General features: G+C 47.8%; 1 protein-coding gene across 3 annotated transcripts in view; it reads left to right on the forward strand.

The window, feature by feature from the left end:
* Positions 1–15863, forward strand: part of lypd6b (LY6/PLAUR domain containing 6B) — a 198031-nt gene that overhangs the window by 87980 nt on the left and 94188 nt on the right. For 2 of the 3 annotated variants that reach the window (XM_038789985.1, XM_038789987.1), the window contains exon 2: positions 6533–6681. The exons of the other annotated variant lie outside the window; for it this stretch is intronic. The gene's annotated coding sequence lies outside the window, so the exon portion shown is untranslated. The remainder of the gene's footprint in view (positions 1–6532; positions 6682–15863) is intronic. 3 annotated transcript variants of the gene reach the window in all.

Genomic DNA, 15863 nt, shown 5'->3' on the forward strand with positions numbered 1-15863 from the left:
TCCACACTCAGACAGTAGAGGGGATAGACAAAAGAAAGCTTAACAGTGCAGAGAACATAGAGAAATGAAATGTTTCACGTGGGTTCCAGAGTCCAGAATCCAGGTCCAGTCATGGAGGTCACTGGGCTGCAAACAGATGCTGTAAAATTCACTTTTCCTCTCGGGTTGACAAGATAGACACACCGAGATGAATCAGCCTTGGAGGCAATGGTACAGAATACCCAGAAGTAACAGTGTAGAAGGGGCTAGGCGTTCAACCTGGTCAGAGCTCCTTTTCTATTTGGTTGCTAGTCAGATGGTAAATAGCAGTCAGAGCTTTTTAGTTCAGCAAGGAAATATTATTGTTGACTGCAAGCAGAAGGCCGTGTCAAATAACTCCCACTTCTCCATACTGTCTTTGACAATGGATATGTATCCCTCGTCTGGGTCCCTGAGAAAGTTTAATGTTTTAATCATTAAGAATTGAAAGGAAGGTTTTGGGGCTCTTTGTCTTAGCAGACGAGCAGACTCCTATTGACCAGCCTGGGTTATGAATGCAGAAGGCCTTTGTCTACCTCTCGTTGAATTCAGCCTGTGCAGCCCATGGAGGTGGCTGCCCAGAGATAGCGATGTGCAAGTTTCCCCAGTACTGCCAGGCAACTGTTCAGGGGGTCACAGAGAGACACAGCTTCAGTCATTTTTAAAAATAAATTTAAAGTACCCAACTCTTTCTTTTTCAATTATGGGGCAATTTAGCATGGCCAATCCACTTACCCTGCACATCGTTTGGGTTGTGGGGGGTGAGACCCACACAGACACAGGGAGAATGTGCAAACTCCATCTGGACAGTGACCCGGAGCTGGGATTGAACCCGGGTCCTCGGTGCTGTGAGGCATCAGCGCCAACCACTGCGCCAACGTGCCACCCTTAGATTCAGCCATTTGAAGGATCTTTGCTCAGTTTTTATATATATATATATATAAGATACAGCGTGAGATCTTGGTCCCTTACACAGGTATCAAAGATGAATAGAATAGACTACCAGATTGTATAGAAATGAGAAGCATTCTATGGATGCTCAATGATTTATTTCAGTTTTCTGGTAAAATTAGAATAAAAGCCAAATAATTTTAAAAGCACCCAGATATAACACACTCCAAACCAATCCAGTGATGTCCGTTCTTAATAAAGCGTAATTGTGGGTGCAGGATCTTGTTGCTTGTTGCATATCATGATTGTGCCATGTCAAACAGAGTCTTCCAAAAGTTACAAGACTGTTGCGTAGAGAATGGGTTCGAGTTCAACTTCTCCTCCCTGGGGGTTAACAACGTTGTAGCATCCTTTGTGTTTGTAATGAGAATGTAAGACTCATTGATTGCATTATTTGCCAATTGAGAAAAAGGATCCACCTAAACATAGCAGCAATTTTCAACACTTTTGTGCAATCAGCACAATAGGGGCAAACTCCTACCAGAGCTTTGTAATAACTGCACCATTATGCATTTTAAAAAAAAAGGCCCTGCCTGCACCAGTGTATGGACATTGATATGCTCATAATGTCTCACACTTTGATATTTGATACGTAGGTTTTCGCTGATGCAGGAACATGTTAATAAAATGTTTGTTTGAAAGTTGATACCTCAGCATAATTGTTCTCAGCTCAGCCGTAAATGTTTTTTTTCCCCTGAATGCGGTGTTGGAGCGATGACTAAAAGAGGCGAGATGTAAGGTTGACTGAGGAGGTTATTGATGTGCTTTCTCCTATTCCCCTCACTAATTGGAAGGCGGTATATGAACCGTTTGTAGGCTGTTCAGTCAGTAGCTGTGTAACATTGACAGAAACCTGGCTGTATCTTGGCACTACTATTGGTATTTTATCAGGATTCATTTTTGGTAGTAAATCTGGTGTGCGATTGATTATTGAAGTGATTAAGTCAATGTATACATGCCTTCAAATTGTATTTCTTGGTATCAGGTGTGTTGCAAGCTATTGTCGGTCTTTTTAAAAAAATGTAAATCAGAATTCATCGACTGCAAAATGGAGATTGAGCTGGGTTACCAACCCTCCAGGTTTGTGCGAGAGTCCCCAGGAATTTAACGATTAATGTCCTGGGCATTGCTCTGCGCAACCCAGGAGAACGGAAATCAAAAATAAAATATGCATTTCCTTCATTTTCTTTGAACGTTCCCACATTAGTCACAATAAATAATTGGTCGAGTGAGAAAAGGACCGTTTTACTAGGCTTGGTGGTTGGAGGTCATGTGATGAGATTGTCAGGAAGCTGTTCAACTAGGGTTGGCAACCCTAGTAGCGTAGTATATTTCCACAGAGGTTAACTTTGGAGAAAGAAGCATATCTGCTCCGTTACAACCCTCCTCAATTTAAAGCTCACTTGATGACACAATGTAAGAAAAGTTTACCCGGTTTACGTTTTGCATTTCGACCCAGAGTTTGGATTAGTGCTTGAAATGTTCCAAGGAAAGTCAAATCTGAAGCTGTGATCCTCTTATTAATTAACAACTGTGTTGCCAGAAGTGAACTGAAGCATTGTCTAATGCTGCTTGACATTTTGTACTTATTACGCACTCATCCAGGATTCTGTAGTGACACATACGGTTGGGGTTGAAACTCCAGCTCTAGTCATTTAAAAATCAATATAAAATATTCACTTGAGTCCCACAGGGACTTTTAAAAACTGACATGGCATTGTTATCTGAATGTTCTACTGCGCTGTGTCGGTTAAGGCTTGAATCAAAATACAGACCACCATTCACCCCCCCTTCCCCCCTCACCACCACCAATTCAGTGACTCGACACAGAGGGTGGGATTTACTGCCTGTTCACGCCGGCCACAAAATTCCGGTCCCATGCCGGCGCACGGGTTTCCCCAGCACGGGTGCTGTCAACTGTTGGGACCCTCAGTTCCCGTTGGCGGGCCGCCTCCATCAGCGAAACACATTGCTGGTGCAAAAATCCCTTCCAGAATTTCACAGAACATTACAAGTCATTTTAGCTCAGTATGTGCATGCTGGTGTTTGCAGTAACTGCTGGAGTGCAGGCATTTTCCACCTCACTCCTACTCCTTTTACCATGACAGAAGCTTAACCTGAGAAATCTATGGCTGGATTCTCCCTCGGCAGGATCCTCCAATTCGCTGGCAGCGCGCTCACGGCCACTGATTTCCCGCCGATGTGGGGGTGCCCACAATGGGAAACCCCGGGCGGCATTCTCCCCTACCCGGCGTGACCGAGGGTCCCGGAGTAGGGGAGTGGCGCCAACCACTCAGGGGTCGGGCCTCCCCAAAGGTGGGGAATTCTCCCCACCTTTGGGGGCCAGCCCCGCGTCGGAGCGGTTGGCACCAGAAGACTGGTGCAAAAAACCGGCGCCCTCGGCAACGGGCTGGCCGAAAGGCTTTCGCCGGTCGGCGCATGCGCCGGCAGTGACGTCAGCGGCCAGCCGGCGTCACTGCCGGCGCATGCGCGATGTGGGGTTCTCTTCCGCTTCCGCCATGGCGGAGGCCGTGGCGGCCGCGGAGGAAAATAGTGCACCCAGAGCACTGGCCCGGAGTCTGAGCGGGGGGCCCCGATCGCGGGCCAGGCCACTGTGGGGGCATCCCCCGGGGTTCGATCGCCCCCCCCCCCAGGACCCCGGGGCCTGCTCGCACCGCTGATCCCGCCGTTCCAGAGGTGGTTCAAACCTCGGCGGTGGGAGAGGCCTCCCAGCGGCGGGACTTCGGCCCATCCGGGCCGGAGAATCACTGCAGGGGCCTCTCTGATCGGAGTGGCGAGATTCCCGCCACCTCCACTTCCCGGGTGGCGGAGAATCTCTGCCATGGCAGGGGGCGGGATTTTCGGTGGCCCCAGGCGATTCTCCGACCCTGTTGGGGGGTCGGAGAATTTCGTCCCCCATTGACCGGCTGCCGGGATGGAGCATCCCACAGCTGCCAGGGGCGTGCCGCACCTGAAAACGAGTGCGATGGGACAGAGAATCCCGCACCTAATATCAGTTGCGAATTGAAACTTATGCCCATGTTTACTGCCACATTCAGGCTAGCTAAGCTGTAAGATTAGGTGTAAGATCTAAGGTGTAAGATTCAAACTGATTAACAATGAATTATTTACCGCAAAATATGTACACCTGGATTCTCCAATTTGAAGACTAAATACTGACGCCAGCGTGGGAACAATGGTGTTTTACGCCAGAAAAGGCAGTGCAAAACCTGCGCCGATCCTCCATCTGGTGGGGGGCTAGCAGGCACACAGCGTAAAGTATCTGGCTCTAGCTGCGGATATGGCGGAGAATTGGCGGGTCCATGACTGCGCATGCACACAGTGGTGTCCTGTAGTGGGCACGCTGTGCATCATGGTGCCGGCCGCACACGTACCGGCCTACCACATACTGTCCCCCAGTAACCCCCACCTCGCCACTCCCGGACCACCCCCACCAGTGCCCCCAGCCCCCGCCAAAGCCCCCCCCCCCCCGACTTTGGCAGCGCTGGACTCAGTCCACAGCCGCCATGTTGGATTAACGGAAGAAAATAGCATGAGTGACCCACGGGCATTGGGAACCTGGCCCATCGGGGTCGGAGCATCGGGCGAAGGCCTTAGGTGACCTGAGGCTGTCCATATGGCGTGCGGCATACTCTTCAAACAGGCCATTTCTGAGGGGGCGGAGTATCGCAAAAGCAGCACGGCCCCCAATTTTGCTGCAAATGGAGATTCTCCGGCCAATCACTGAACGTGATTACGGCATTGGCGACTGGAGAATCCTGCCCGTAGGATGCCAATTCTGCCAATCTGGATGGTGAATAGCGCACTTTCAGACTCCTCTCATGCAGACTGCTTTCTTGATTGCTTTACAAAGAAATGATGCCCAGAAGCAGGAAGACTTGAGAAAATATTGAACCCTGGAGGTGAATGCACCATTTCCAGGAATATGACTATTTAGTTTATCTTTTGGTATCTTTTATTGTAGAATCAGGGTTTGTTGGATTTTCTAAGGTACGATTCTCCTACATATTACGTCCTAGCCTAAATTTAATGCAGCAACTTGCTGTTGGGAGTAAATTGCATCTTAAACTCTGAAAGGAGGGCCCAACTCAAAATACTGAGTTTTGCTGAAAAAAAGATATGCGGTTGAAGTTTTCCGACTTGCACTTAGCAGAACAGTTTGCAATACTGATAGTAAAGGGACAACAATTTGTACTGTATACAAAGAGAGTGCTGATTGGTTGGCAAGTGGACACCTAATTGGTAGGTGCTTTACCACAGGGAGTGCAACAGGGAACAGTTAACTGGCAAGTTTCGGACTCCTTGATTTAAAACTTATCAATTGTTGCAATGGATTTCTTCCAACTAACCACAGGAGACCCAGGAACAGGTTACAATAGTTTATTCATGATTCAAGCATGGAGGGTACAACCCCAGAGAAACCGTTGAAGGAGCATCTTCCTCTGATAATGCTCTCACAGCTCTAACACAGCTCTAATACAGTTCTCTAACACAGCAACCACAGGGAGCGCATTCTATTACAACTCTTAACTCCAAGTTACAAGTACAGACTGCTATCCAGTTAGTCAGTATACAGAACATTGTTTTAAGATTTCGATCTTACCTGCACCAAAAAGCTTATCTCTAGTCTTCTAGCTTCAAACTGTCTCCATTCTTCTAAAAAGTAAAACACTTGCTGGCGAGTTCTGCTGATGTCACATCCTTGAGGCAGAGTATTTGCCTTGTATTTGCTTTTACTCTAATGCTAGGCCAAAGAGATGTATTTTACTGAGGTGGAGAAGCAAAGAGATTTAGTGGGGTACTTCTGGATCTGAGATGGGTGAAGTTATGGCCACCACTGGTGGAGCTAAGGCAAGTACCGGGAGGCTTGGAGGACTGAGGGTTACAGAAAGAGGGAGGTTAAACCATGAATACGTACATTTTAAATTGCAAGTGCCATTGTCAGTAGGGACCAACCATGATGTGGAGATGCTTCTGTTAGACTGGGGTGGGCACAGAAAGAAGTCTTTCAACATCAGGTTAAAGTTCAACAGATTTGTTTCGAATCACTCGATTCGCTCCGAAAGCTAGTGATTCGCTGGCTTTGAAAGCTGACCAAGGCAGGCCAGCAGCATGGTTCAATTCCCGTACCAGCCTCCCCGAACAGGCGCCGGAATGTGGCGACTAGGGGCTTTTCACAGTAACTTCATTTGAAGCCTACTTGTGACAATAAGCGATTTTCATTTCATTTTAAAACCTGTTGGGTTTTAACCTGATGTTGTAAGACTTCTTCCAGTAAGGATCAGGGTAATGGGTGAATGGGATTTAGTGCGGGTCATCGAAGATACTGGCTGGAATTCTCCGGTCGTTGGGATTCAGTTTCCCCACTGACAGCGCACCCCCGGCATTGGGTTTCGCGGTGAGGTGGGGTGGCATTAATGGGAAATCCCATGTGGTGGGAGGATAGAATCCCGCCTCCAGCCAATGGCGTGATCCCGAGAAACACACGGATGGGCGATCCGGAGAATCTCGTCCACTGACTCATTCCATGGTTGTGTTACAGATGCAGGCCTGTTAGCAGTGGAAAAAATTTAAAAGTCTTTGGATGGGATTCCAGAAAAATCTGCTTAGAAGCAAACGGCCAGACGTTTCCAAGGTTCGAGTTACGGAAGTGGGGAAATGAACGCAGAAAATGCTGGAAGCACATAGCACGTAAGTCAGCAACCATAAAGCAATAAGCAAGTCATGACCTTTCACTGAAAATAAAAATCGCTTATTGTCACGAGTAGGCTTCAAATGAAGTTACTGTGAAAAGCCCCTAGTCGCCACATTCCGGCGCCTGTTCGGGGAGGCTGTTACGGGAATCGAACCATGCTGCTGGCTTGCCTTGGTCTGCTTTCAAAGCCAGCGATTAGCCCTGTGAGCTAAACAGCCCCTAAACAGCCCCTGGTGTAACCTACATCAGAATGGTTGACAATTTATAATGGTTTTAATCTTTTACCAATTAGGTCCCTCTATTTCATAGACCCCTGGATAGAAAATAACAATTGATTTTTTTACAAATACCGTTGTTGCTTTAATGTAGTGAGAGAAATGAGCATTGCATCTCCAATCAGAAGCATAACTTTCTGTAATTCCTTTGGGAAGAGGTCAATAGTTTTGACCCAGAATTGTGTTTTTTCTTGATAATGTGAACAGAGACCAAAGTCCTAAAACAAAGTAAATACCATTGAAGTACCTGAGAAATGATTCAAGAATTGGAATTATTCATAGATAACATCCTCATGGTGACACAAGGAACAACTTATCCATGAAATCTGACTTTCTCAAAAATGAGGAATAGTCAATGTTGCCAACCCTCCAGTCCTCTGGGACCCTGGAGGTCCCAGATAATAAAGATTAATGTCCTGGAGGCAACTGCAAGAATGTTGGGGTGGGTGGGGGTGGGTTGAATCACTTGGGGTATTTAAAAAAGTGTGGTCTTTTCATTTCCTTTTTTTTAATATATAAATTTAGAGTACCCAATTATTTTTTTTTCCAATTAAGGGGCAATTTCGCATGGCCAATCCACCTCACCTGCACATCTTTGGGTTGTGGGGCTGAAACCCATACAGACATGGGGAGAATGTTTCATTTCATTTTCATTTTTTTTCCATGTGCAAACTCCATCCGGCAGTGACCCAGGGCCGGGATTCAAACCCGGATCCTCAGCGCTGCAGTCCCAGTGCGAACCACTGCGCCACATGCCACCCTGTGTTTTCATTTTCTTAGAAGGTTTCCGTTTCTTAGTTTTAAAGATATTGGAGGGAAGGAACAAATGGCTGTTTGGCTGATAAGCAAGAGTCTGTGATTAGGCACTGAAAAGTACTGTTTGCATTCCAATTGGGCAGGGAAGGTACGGGGCCGGGATTCTCCCCTACGCGGTGGGGCGGGGAGTCCCGGCGTAGCGGAGTGGCACCAACCACTCCGGCGTCGGGCCTCCCCAAAGGTGCGGAATTCTCCGCACCTTTAGGGGCTAGGCCCACGCCGGAGTGGTTGGCGCCACGCCGACTGGTGGCAAAACCGGCGCCAACGGCCTTTGACGCCCGCCGCCCGTCGTCGGGGCTGGCCGAAAGGCCTTCGTCGGTTCACGCATGTGCCGGTGCGTCAGCGGCCGCTGATGTCACCACCTTTGCATGCGCGGTAGGGGGGCTCTCTTCCGCCTCCGCCATGGTGGAGGACGTGGCGGCGGCGGAAGAAAAAGAGTGCCCCCACGGCACTGGCCCGCCTTCCGACCGGTGGGCCCCGATCGCGGGCCAGGCCACCGTGGGGGCACCCGCCGGGGTCTGATTGCCCCGCGCCCCCCCCCCAGGACGCTGGGGGCCCGCTCGCGCCGCCAATCCCACCGCCACCATAGGTGGTTGAAACCACGTCAGCGGGATTGGCCTGTCAGCGGCGGGACTTCGGCTCATTGCGGGCCGGAGAATCGCCGCGGGGGGGCACGCCGATCGGCGGGGCGTGATTCCCGCCCCCGTCAATTCCCGGGTGGCGAAGAATTCCGGCCACGGCGGGGTCGGGATTTACGCCGGCCCCGGGCGATTCTCCGACCCTGCGGGGCGTCGGAGAATTCCGCCCCTGGTCTGTGAGAACGAATGTGTTGAGACACCAGTAGCAGATATGAGGAAACCTTCAGGAATAGATTCAACAAGAGCTGGCAACCCACGAAACATTCATTGTCTGAACTCAACTTCGCAATGACTCAGCTAATATTTTAAGATTTCCCACTTGTATGACCCTTTTTAGAATGTTCAGGTTTGTGTTAAGAATAGTAGTGATACAGCATATGTGCATAGAAGCACTTTTGCACCAAAGGGCTTGGAGGAATGACTTGCAGTGTTACCAAGGTATTGCAGCTATTGTATGTTATAACACTATATTGGGAAATGTACAATAGTAACATTTGTTTTCGTTACAATCTTTTTCTTGCATTGCTAAAGATTGGTCATTTGTACTTTACCACAACTTCACAGAATATTGTTAAATCAACAATTCTGCAAGCTTAAATGTGATTTACTGTTACAAGGGGTTGGATTTTGAATTGCTAATGATAAAGGCATAATTTTAAAATTGCATTCCCAGACACAGCCTGTAGGGGTTGGGAATGGGAAACCTGCTCGCCATCACTTCTTTTTTTAAATAAATTTAGTGTACCCAATTCATTTTTTCCAATTAAGGGGCAATTTAGCGTGGCCAATCCACCTATCCTGCACATCTTTGAGTTATGGAGGTGAAACCCATGCAAAAATGGGGAGAATGTGCAAGCTCCATAGAGACAATGACCCAGAGCTGGGACCGAACCTGGGACCGTGGCGCCGTGAGGCAGTAGGGCTAACTCTCGCTCGCCATCACTTAATTGGCCTTTTAAGGAACTTGTTAAAGGGTCTATCCAGAATAGAATGGAATTTTCAGTCTTTCTTTCTGGATGGGGCCGAACAGCTTGAATTACTTTAGTGCATATCTGACAGAGCTGAGGCAATAGGTAGTTTATTTCGTTATGTGTTGTCTTTGTGAAATTTGTGTGATTAATTGGCTTTGGGCTGAGTGCTGTACCCTGACGTGGGGTCCATGACCACTTTACAGTCTTTATCTTTCTGGACCTTTTCATGAGCTTCCAGCTCACCTCAGTCCCCAACATGAGTGATGCCTGTTTTTGCTCCTGGTGTCGGGCACAATGCTCCTGAAGGCGCAAGACGCCTCTAATTGGATACTGAGCACGCCTCGCCCAATCAGCTATTTATATTTAAAAATAGCATCATGAGAGTGACACAGATCCGGCATGGGGTCGGAACCCAGAATTCATCCAGTTCCTGCTTTGAAAATCCTGTCCAAAAAGTTTCAAATTAATTATTTGTTAACAATCATTTCATAGTAGCTAACACTGCTGCCTCACAGTGCCAGGGACCCGGGTTCAATCCGACCTATGTGGAGTTTGCACGTTGTCCCCATGTCTGCATGGGTTTCATCTGGGTGCTCCGGTTTCCTTCCACAGTCTAAAGATGTGCAGGTTTGGTGGATTGACCATGATAAATTGCCTGAAGTGTCTAAAGGTTAGGTGGGGTTACAGGACTAAGGCAGGGGTTTGGGCCTAGGTCAGGTGCTCTTTTAGAAGTTCAGTGCGGACTCAATGGGCTGAATGGCCTCCTTCTGTACTGCAGGAATTCCATGATTCTACAATTCTAAGCATGGCACAGGAGCACAGTGGTTAGCACTGTGGCTTCTCAGCTCCAGGGTCCCAGGTTCGATTCCCGGCTTGGGTCACTGTATTGTGCGGAGTCTGCACATTCTCCCTGTGTTTGCCTGGGTTTCCTCCGGGTGCTCCGGTTTCCTCCGGGTGCTCCGGTTTCCTCCCACAAGTCCCGAAAGACTTGCTGTTAGGTAATTTGGACATTCTGAATTGTCTCTCTGTGTACCCGAACAGGCGCCGGAATGTGGCAACTAGAGGCTTTTCATAGTAACTTCATTGCAGTGTTAATGTAAGCCTACTAGCGACAATAAAGATTATTATTATTCTTCTACTCTATGATTCTATCTATGATTCTATGAACACTGCCACACAGCTGTTCATCATTACTACATCTTCCATTGGTGTATACTTTTATTGGAATACAAAGGTACTACACATATATGGGTGCAATAGATGAATTGATAGTGAAAAGAGTATATTCTGAGGTTTTAACAGCAAAAAAAAGAAACAGCATGTCGGGGAGATGTAGTGAACATGAAGTGGATGATGGAACTATACAATTGAAAGCTCTTGCCAGCAACTGAGGAATACCAAGAGGGGAGTTAGGGTTTGGATAGGGAGGAACCTGGGAGGGTGGTGACCTTGTGGTCATGGACTCAGGGTTCAGTGAAGGTGTGATAGAGAAGGCAGGCGAAGTATACAGTTTGAGTGGTGGATGAAATACGGTGATTGAATCTTCCACCGAGATCTGCCCATTTCACAAATGTTTCACAACGTATCAATGAACAAAATGAATGGCATGAATAAAGTGATTGAAGAAAGTTTTGCCGCAATACGTTTTATAATATGAATAAATAATCATGTAAAAGCTTGCGTTAATCAGATCCAATTTTCTGAAGCCTTTTTGCGACCAGTGATTGATTGACCTTAATAAAGCCAGGGACACAAAATTGCATGAGTTTAGTGAAGATAACATTTTCATTCTGAAAAGTAAGTTGCCTTTGCTCCTTTGAGTGGATAATATCCCACCCAGTCAGAGTTTCTTTTGTGAATAAATTGATTGTCATAGACCGACCTTTGTACAAATGATGTTTGTTTAAGGTGTAGTTTCAAGATCTCATTTATGATAACTCTGAAATCTTAAGAATGTAGACCTACAGATGACAGCTTTAACCAACAGCTGATATGTGATAGGTAATGTGAGGATGTAGAAAAACATCCAAAGTACTCTTCTTTATTAATAGTAATGGGATTACGCTGATCAAAGAAATATCTACGGCAGCCCCAAGCTCTGAATTTTTAAGAGTGTGCAACAGGATTGATGAAATATTTTGAAGTCCTGAAATTCTGTGAGGTTTCTCCTGGTCTTTCACTCTCACGCCTTTTGGCATGTTTCCCTCAGGATTTTGGGAAATTGAAATGGAAAGTGTCGTGGAAATCATAATAAAGACAAATTCCTCGAGGTTCGATTTAAGGAAATTTATTTACACAAATATATTTGCGGAGAGAGAGTGTTCCAGCTGCAAAAGCTAGTGCGCTGGACTCTTGAGTTATACAGTCAAAAACCATTATATTTATAGTGTGAAATAAACAACTTTGAAGAGATAAAGCTTGGGAACATACACCAGAGGAAATATGAATGTTTTGCCCATGGTTTAAAAACAATTCGAGTACGCATTTTGTTGTCCTTCGGAAGAACAACTTATCATAATAAGGCCGAGTACAAAATACTAAGCAGTATTTAGTTTACATTATTTGACCTACTTATTTTTGCTCAAAAGCAGTGTTAAAATATAGTCAATATTCCCAGCATGCTTCTAAATTGGTAACTCTTTAACTTCCCTTCCACAGAAAGGCAACTTATAATCTAAATGGGGAAAGTCTTTCAGGGTGCAAATGTGTAGAGGGATCTGGGTGTCCTTGTGCATGAGTCACAGAAAACTAGCATGCAGGAACAGCAGGTACTACACACACGACTGCGTGGCAAAATTTGATTCCAACTCCACTTTTAAGTTTGCTGCCGACACGACCATAGTGGGTTGGATCTCGAACAATGACGAGTCAGAATACAGGAAGGAGATAGAGAACCTACTGGAGTGGTGTAACGACAACAATCTATCCCTCAATGCCAGCAAAACTAAAGAGCTGGTCATTGACTTCAGGAAGCAAAGTACTGTACACACTCCTGTCAGCATCAACGGGGCTGAGGTGGAGATGGTTGACAGCTTCAAATTCCTATGTGTGCACATCACCAACAATCTGTCATGGTCCACCCACGTCGATGCTACCACCAAGAAAGCACAATAGTGCCTTTACTTCCTCAGAAAACTAAGGAAATTCCACACTGACTCTGACCAACTTTTACAGATGCACCATAGAAAGCATCCTATCTGGTTGCATCACAGCCTGGTATGGCAACTGCTCGGCCCAAGACCGCAAGAAACTTCAGAGAGTCGTGAACACAGTCCATCACACGGACCTGCCTCCCATCCATTGATCCAATCTACACCTCCCGCTGCCTGGGGAAAGCGGGTAGCATAAACAAAGACCCCTCCCACCCGGCTTACTCACTCTTCCAAATTCTTCCATCGGGCTGGAGATACACAAGACTGAGAACACACAAAAACAGATTCAAAAACAGCTTTGTCCCCGCTGTCACCAGAATCTTAAATGACCCTCTTATGGACTAACCTGATTAATATTACACTCCGGTGTGCTGCACCCGATGATGGTGTCTATGTATTTACATTGTGTACCTTGTGTTGCCCTATTATGTATTTTCTTTTCTTTTTATGTACTAAATGTTCTGTTTCAGCTGCTCGTAGAAAAATACTTTTCACTGTACCTCGGTACACGTGACAAGAAACAAATCCAAAATCCAACAAAGAAAGCGAATAGATAGTTGGCATTTCTAGAAATAGAGTATAAAGGTAAGGAAATGTTTATGCCACTGTGCAAGGCATTGGTGGGACTGCACAGTTTTGGTCCCCTTATTTGAGGAAATAAAGTGGCATTGGAGGCAATTCAGAGGAGGTTCGTTAGATTGATTGCAAAGATGAGGGGTTAGTCTTATAAAGAGAGACTGAGCAGTTTAGGCCCAGACTCTCCAGACTTTAGCAGAATGAGTGGAGATCAAATTGAGGTATAAAAAGACGTGCTGTTAGGTAATTTGGGCATTCTGAATTTTCCCTCTGTGTCCCCGACAGGCCCTCAACTCCATCTTCGCTCTGTTCGGTTTCCCCGACTACATCCACAGTGACAGGGGATCCTCATTCATGAGCGATGAGCTGTGTCAGTTCCTGCTCAGCAGGGGTATCGCCTCCAGCAGGACGACCAGTTATAATCCCCGGGGAAACGGGCAGGTAGAGAGGGAGAACGGGAAGGTTAGGAGGGCCGTCCAGCTGGCCCTTCGGTCCAGAAACCTCCCAGCCGCTCGCTGGCAGCAGGTCCTCCCGGATGCACTGCACTCCATATGGTCTCTACTGTGCGCCGCCACAAATAACACACACCATGAACGTGTTTTTACCTTCCCTAGGAAGTCCACATCCGGGGGTGTCGCTCCCGACTTGGCTCGCAGCTCCAGGACCGGTTCTTCTACGTAGGCATGTCCGACTCCAGAAGGCGGACCCCTTGGTGGACAGGGTACACCTGCTCCACGCCAACCCCCAGTATGCCTATGTGGAGTTCCCCGACGGCCGCCAGGATACGGTCTCACTCAGGGACCTGGCTCCCTGAGGTTCCACTCCCACACACTTCCCCACCCACGCGCCACCCTCCCCTCCCCCGGCGCTCCCAGCATTAGCCCCACCAGGTCCATCCCTCCTTCCCCTGCCCACGCTAGAGGACGAGGAAGATTTTGGCACGCTCCTGGAGTCATCCAATTACTGGCCAGCACCAACACCGGCAGCACCAACGTCGTCGACGCCGACACCACCAGCACCGACATCGCCACCACCGCTACGTCGCTCCCAGCGAACCGTCAAACCACCGGACAGACTTAACCTCTGACGGACACCAGACTACAAGATGGAGATATATCTTTTCCCCCTCCCCTCTGTAAATTATTTGTAAATCTGTATATAGTTCCACGCCACCCCTGCCGGACTCATTTTTAACAGGGGGTGAATGTGGTGAACCACTGTGTGCACCTGTATTAGGGGATGTAAGGTAGGACCTGCACTACAGGTTCACCAGTAGCCCCTGCCTGCTAGCTCCGCCCACAAGGAGTCGTATAAATATGCATGGCCTCCTCCTGATCAGCCATTTCGCCAGCTGCAGCAGGAGGCCATGCATCTGACTGTAATAAAGCCACAGTTGTACCAATCTGAGTCTTTCGTGCAATTGATTGTGCATCAAGCCACCCCACATCCAATGGCCTCCTGTGGTTCAGCGGCCTCCCCAGCAAGTGCTCACGCTGACGCCGATTAGTTCTCCTTTTGAAAAACGTGAACCTGGTGGAAGGGCTTCTGTGGAGAGCTGAGGAGGTGAGAATCTGCTCACAGGCAAAGAGCCCTGGGGCGCTGGGCTTGCACCCCCAGTGCTCGGAGAGGACGCAACTGCAGAGCATCCTAGGCTGGGGTGGCCCACCATGGGAGGGGGGGTGGGGGTCAACGATAGTTGGGGAGGGGCGGGGCAAGGGGGTGGTCCGCTGGTTGGGGGAGGCAATCGTGCGTGGCTCTGCTATGCCATCTCCTGGATTGTGTGTACCCATTCCTCTCCTGCCCGTCTGCCCCATCGACAACCCATAACCCTCACCGACTGATAAAGCTTCTGGCCGTGCACCTGAAGTCGATCGCTCAATTGGCAATTGTAGTTAAGTGAGCACTTCACACATTCCAAGTGGATTCCCGTGGGTGGGAGGGCCATGTAACATGCGGGAGTCATTGCCTCCCAGCAGACTGTCTCAACACTGTGGGAGGCAACTGAGATACAAACACCCAGGGGATGGGCCCCAGCCCCGGAGACATAAGAACATAAGAACTAGGAGCAGGAGTAGGCCATCTGGCCCCTCGAGCCTGCTCCGCCATTCAATTAGATCATGGCTGATCTTTTGTGGACTCAGCTCCACTTTCCGGCCCGAACACCATAACCCTTAATCCCTTTATTCTTCAAAAAACTATCTATCTTTACCTTAAAAACATGTAATGAAGGAGCCTCAACTGCTTCACTGGGCAAGGAATTCCATAGATTCACAACCCTTTGGGTGAAGAAGTTCCTCCTAAACTCAGTCCTAAATCTACTTCCCCTTATTTTGAGGCTATGCCCCCTAGTTCTGCTGTCACCCGCCAGTGGAAACAACCTGCCCGCATCTATCCTATCTATTCCCTTCATAATTTTAAATGTTTCTATAAGATCCCCCCTCATCCTTCTAAATTCCAACGAGTACAGTCCCAGTCTACTCAACCTCTCCTCATATTCCAACCCCTTCAGCTCTGGGATTAACCTAGTGAATCTCCTCTGCACACCCTCCAGCGCCAGTACGTCCTTTCTCAAGTAAGGAGACCAAAACTGAACACAATACTCCAGGTGTGGCCGCACTAACACCTTATACAATTGCAACATAACCTCCCTAGTCTTAAACTCCATCCCTCTAGCAATGAAGGACAAAATTCCATTTGCCTTCTGAATCACCTGTTGCACTTGTAAACCAACCTTCTGTGACTCATGCACT

Source organism: Scyliorhinus canicula, chromosome 2, assembly GCF_902713615.1.
Source record: "Scyliorhinus canicula chromosome 2, sScyCan1.1, whole genome shotgun sequence".
Lineage (NCBI taxonomy): Eukaryota > Metazoa > Chordata > Chondrichthyes > Carcharhiniformes > Scyliorhinidae > Scyliorhinus > Scyliorhinus canicula.